Here is a 6,071-nt window from a genome sequence, read left to right as displayed (position 1 = left end):
TTAAAATCTGAATAAAGCTCTTTATTAGATATTGGCTGATTTTTATTTTATTTGTGTGCGCGTGTGCGTGCGTTGGAGATTTTCACGGTCTCATTGGTTTCTGCATTTTCTGTGTCGTCTTGCAGTCACTGAAATGATGATAGTGAATACCATTTGAGGGAAACTCAGAGTTGTCTTGCAGAGGTAAGACCTGTTTCCTTTCTTAATTCATTTTAAAACTTCTGTTTGAGTTGAAGTGTAAGGAAAGCACGTGATGAGGCGTGTACCCCGTAGTCACCCTGCTACACTCAGAGGGTGGTGGAGACTTTTAAAGGATTTCCTGATGCTTTCTGTGTTTTTTGTGTTACAAACGTGAGTTTGAGCTTCGTCTCCTCTAAGTGGACGCATTTTCTTTTTCATTTATTTCTTCTGTGTAGGACCTTTTGGATCTTAGCCCAACTGAGGTAAGAGTCCAGCTGCATGCTCTGTGAATTATGTTTAAACTTAGCTCAGTGTTGCATGAAAGACCCTGGACCCTACAGAGGTTGTGCAGGTAGTCCAGCTCCTTCAGGATGGCACATCAATACATACCATTGCCAGAAGGCTTGCTGTGTCTCCCAGCACAGGCTCAATAGCATGGTGGAAATTTCCCGAGACGGGCAGTTGCTCTAGGAGAGTTGGAGAGGAGCGTAGATGGTCCTTAACCCAATAGCAGGACCGGTATTTGCTCCTTTGTGCAAGGAGGAACTGCCAGAACCCTACAAAATGACCCCCAGCTCGTTACTGGTGTGAATGTTTCTGACTAAACAATTAGACTTGGTGAGTGTGGGCTGTGGGCCCTATTTTCACTGCCTGGCTGCTGAGCCAGATTGGCATTTGCCATAGAATACCAGAGTTGGCAACCACTGGAACCCAGTGATTTTTCACAGATGAGAGCAGGAAAGTGTGGCGAACATTATGTTGCCTGTAACATTGTGCAGCATGACTGGTTTGTTGGTGGGCCAGTGATGGTCTGGGGAGGCATACCCATGGAGGGGCGCACAGCTTTCCACAGCTCTGTGTGTCGGATAAAATCCTTGGCCCCACTGGGTCCTGGTTTCCTCCTAGTACAACCTCATGTGGCGAGAGTAAGGAGGCAGTTCATGGAGGATGAAAGGTTTGATACCAGTCACTGACCCCCTACACCTGAGCTAAATCCTGTGGAACACCACGTCTCGATTCATCCAATGCTGCCAGGTCGCACCTCAGCTGTCCAGCAGCTCCGTGATGCCCTGGTCCAGATCTGGGAGGAGAGCCTCCAGGACACCATCCATCATCTCATTATGGGCATGTATACAAGCCATGTTGAGGCCATACAAACTAGTAAGTACCATTCTGAGTTACTGCAATGACATTTCAGCAAAATGGACTAGCCTTTCACGTCAATTTTTTAACTGTAATTTTTGGGGTATGTTTGAATTCAACCCTCTGTAGGTTTGCTTTCATTTCCATCAAACAAACAAGTTCTGCAGTGAACCATTAATTCCTTTTCTCTGTCCCATTTCTTCTTCTTTTTCTCTCAGCTCGGCACCTGCCTCACAGGGTGAGGAGGATATCTGTGGATTCTTTTTAGTTCTTCATCATTGGAACTGATGGAAATTAAATTGAAATCTAATGTGCTTTCAAAATGTTCCTTTAATTTTTTTTAACCAGTGTATAAAATGTTTCCATACGGTTCTGGTAACCTGATAAATTCTGGGACTGACTGAGATCGTTTGTCATTTTTAATAGGAAAAGACGGCACTCTATTCAAGACGAGGACACTTGAGTGACATAAGACATGTCTTGAGGGTAATTTTTCAGCTTTTGGCTAAAATTGGTTTTACTTTTTTGTGTTAAAACCTTTCAGGAATATCAGGGCTGTGCCTCTTTATCCTTTCATGCCGTGGTCATATGAAGCATGTGTGGCTGATTTGCAGAATCTTTACTGGCAGAGTTGAGATGTTATAATCTTTGTATTCAAAAGTTTACTGTGATCTGCAGTCGTACTGAAAGAGAATAATTCAGTGTTCAGACCAAGGACTTTGGTCTGTCAGTAAAGAAAGGTGTGCAAATAACCAAAACCCAGAAATAAAAGTATTCTGGCTTGCTCCTGAGCTGGAGTTCAGCGACGACGTTTCTAATTTATAAACAGATCACAGTATTATTTATACTGCATCACGTACCTGAATGGTGTTTGATAATCACTCAGTAATTGTGCCTGCTCCAGAGTGCAATTACTTTCTGGCTTCCTGTGAGTACGTCTTGCTCTATTTCTGGTGTTTTATTTCATTGTGGGGCAATAACACCCTGACATTCAGTGATGCCTGTGGTGGTGGATGTATTTCTCTCAAGCCTGCATTGGTTTTCTGTCTTAGTTGCACATGTTCAAATAGGGGAGGATAAAGATCTGCACTTGCAGATCTGAACAATATTTTTTCCACCATGAATTCAGTTTGTTTCTGTTTAATGCCTCTAGGGGGCAGCATCAGCTTGCTTCTTGTGAGCTTTGAGCCGTTTCAGTGGTCTGCGCAAAGCTGAGGGAGATTTTTGTTTTTAAATAACTGATTTTTTTGTTGTTGTTGTCTTTTTCCTTCTTGTTTTTCTTATCTTTTGACATGTTTTTTCTACCTTTCTTGGAGGCACTTTGCATCCTTGAGAGTAATCTGTGCCATATTCAATATTTCACCATCTTTAAAAAAGTGCAAATGCATCATCTGGTCATTTTCCCTTTTCTCATCAACCAGCGTGCCTGTTGAAATGGACTGTATAGCTGACATGCTCTACCCTTCTATTCTCTTCCTACACTTGAGTTATATGGTTTATTATCTCCACGCTATGCTTTCTGGTAGAGTTGACCCACATTTGGCTGTCTGTAATATGCTGCTTGAAAATGAAAATCATGAATCTGAAATGCCATGCGGGAGCTTTCAGCTGACAAAAATGTCGATCAATAATAGAGTAGTGCACACAAGAGTATACTTTTCTCATTTATGTGCTAACGCTCTCCCATGCTCCTAGATCACGAGATGTCCTCTGACGGTGATACACCATTTTTTCTGCCGAGCCGATCAGATGTGTTTCCTGTGGCGACGGGTATGACCTTTTGCCCTGCGTCCACCCAATCAAAATGCCAGTTCAGTGGACCAGAAAAAGCAGGCTGCTGAGCAGGAGCTGGATGCCACGAACAGTGGCTCTGGTTTCACGCTGTGACCCCGAGCCACGTGCGTTACTCAGTTGCTCTGCTCCAACTGGCAAGCATCTGAGCTCCAGCCGTCTGTGACCTGCATGGACAGCCTGGAGGAGGTGACGAAATGAGAGTGAGAGGATAGAGAGTTGGTTATTGGGATGCTATGTCTGTGCATAAGGCGGCAGAAGCTGTCTGTAGGGTGGGAAGAGGCTGGCAGGAGGGAAGAAAGATGGATGACGACAATAAAGAGTGGGCCGCTTAATCTTATTTCTCTTACAAGAGAGACCTGCGACCAGAAACCATAACAAGAATGTAATTAGCAGGAAGAAGAGGACAGTAAAAAAAGTATTAAAAACAACATTGTGAGATTTTAGCATTTCTTAGAGGAAATAACAAATCTAATCTATGGTATCTGAAGCCAGTTCTACTGAAGGTAGTGCAGCATCTTATGTTAGCGATCTCCTCGATCCTGATTTACATGGTATGAGAGATGGCTTGAAAGCTTTTACAGCAGAGCTTTGATGAATGAATAACAGGGAATGGCTGTTTTTCTTCTTCAGTGAAAAGGAGGTCTGTGCAACCTTTTCACGCAAAGAACAGTGATGAAGCATACCGCACTATTGCGTGTCTGCTGTGGCACTAATGGGTTGCCATACATGCTAAGAGTAAACACACTCAAAGCGATGACGGAACAAGCGACTCTACGAGGAGGAGCACTGAACCTCCTGCAGAGCTTTGGTGCAGCTTTCTGTGTACCAGCTCCAACTTCTCCCTCCCGTCTTTCTAGGAAGCCAGTCGAGCGTCAGCAGAGAGGATGCCACAGTGTTGAAACACACTCGGGGGTTTGTCCTTTAGTCACAGCCTCGGCGGTACATCTGTCCATCCACAGAGAGAACAAGCAAACACGATCACACTGACTCAGCTCTGTATTATTCAGTGGGGCAGGCCACTTTGGTACAGTCAGGTTTGTAATAGCTTCAGTGTTCCTCACATTTTCTGACAGAGTTGTAGGGTTCAGCCCCTTAATGAGAGCAGAACAGACACATTAACCTTTTCTCAGTAGATTCTCCGCCGCTGGTGTATTGATCTCATTATTTTGTAGAGGAAGCTGTTCGCAGTGTGAGGCTGGAGTTGTGCACAGAGTAGTAGCACATTCAGAAGAGGTAGTTTCAGTTTTAATGAGCCTCGTTTTCTATTACACTTTTAAGGTAATATATTCACATTTAAATTTATGCTGTAGTGTCCAAACCTTGGTTACCTGATTAGTCTGTGGACAGAAAATGTGATAATTGGTTAATCATTTAAATAAACTCTGAAGCCAGATGGTGCAGACATGTAGTTTGGTTTATAAACAGACATGAGTTCTTAGAAAGAAAATAAATCGAAAGTAGTTTAAGGCTCTGACGCTCTCCGTTACGCACCTACTAAACTGACAGCCTCCCACTGTAATACGGGCTTTGCTTAAAGAGGCATCAAGTGTCTCTATGGTGATCAGGCAGCTCTGGCATGCAGTGGATGAGGGTTCAAATGTGTCTTTGCAATCTATATGGTAAGTGCCCCCTCCAGATTACATCAGCCGGTGACCCCTGGCTGGACCTCCTAAGACGAGATGTATAATTATGTCCACTCCGACACTCGAGTAAGAATGGCGGTTTCTTGCACCCGTGTTTCAAAAGGATTCCGCAATATTTAAATTCAAATGTCACGACATGTTGACAGACCAGTGTCGATCAATTCTGATTTTAAAACAAAAGCACCTGCACAACTCCGATTACACACATTTGATGAGGTATTGAATCCTTGCAGGGGGATTAATGTGCGTCATCCACTCCAAAACTATTCAATACAATATCTGATGATGCCCTCGGCGTTTTATCAGCTGCCATGCAAAGGTTGCATGTTTTTTTTTATTGTATCCGTTGTTTACTAAACTATTGATTGCCGTCACCCTCAACCATACCTATGCTATATAGACCAGGTAAAAATGACCTGTAATTTGAGGAAGCACTTCGACGGCTAGTAAGATCCATTTGACTTCATATCTGCTGAACTCTGTCTGCAAAGCATCTGCTGTTGTGTCCTCAGTGTCACCGTGAACTTGTTGACATGCTAATGTTTGGCTGCTTCTCCTCAGCACATTAAGAACCGACATTGCAAGAGAATTTAGTCTAATTATTATTATTATTCTTTTTTCTGAGTTTGTTGAAGAGAAATAATGTATCCATGACAGGCTACGGAGAACCTTTTATGCACTTTGAACTCAGCGCGGAGTTCAAATATAGCTGTTAGTTTACTGTAGAGCGCCTGTTTCCCCTCAGTGAGCTCCCAATTAGTTATGACAAGAAGGGCAACAACACGACCCATGGCAATCAAGCTCGTTTTCCATGCGCCTGAGGCACAGACAGGCAGAGATGCTGACACCTATTCCAGGTCTGCGCGCGGTAAATGTTGGCTAATCACTTGTTTGCAAAGCGCTTGTCAGAGTCACCAGACACGGACACTCTCCATCTGCACATTTCTAAGTTGGCGAGCCAGTCTAGTGTTGCTGTCTATTTACTGATCTCTGATAAAGCAGCAGCAGCCGTAGCCCTCTCAGTCCACGGGCTGTATGGCACTTGACTCAAAACCAGGCAATCTGGACAAATAAAGTGCCTTTTGTGCTGCAGATCAATGAAGTCAGCCCTATTTTAGACAAATGTATTTGTTGCCATAGCAAAGTTTCCAGGGAGACCAATAGGTCGGGTTAAACGCGAAGAGAGAGAGACACACACACAAAAGAAGAGTTAAAAAAAGGTCAGTCTAAAGTTAATTGGACCAGCACACAGTTGCATATGCTCCACGTTGCATTGTCTGCTTGTGCTTTTTTCTGGTCAAACAGCCCCAT

This window comes from Mchenga conophoros, linkage group LG23 (genome assembly GCF_057382185.1).
Source record: "Mchenga conophoros isolate Kocher_MC1m ecotype Shallow Benthic linkage group LG23, M_conophoros_male_GT1.1, whole genome shotgun sequence".
NCBI lineage: Eukaryota > Metazoa > Chordata > Actinopteri > Cichliformes > Cichlidae > Mchenga > Mchenga conophoros.
This window is presented reverse-complemented; position numbering follows the sequence as displayed.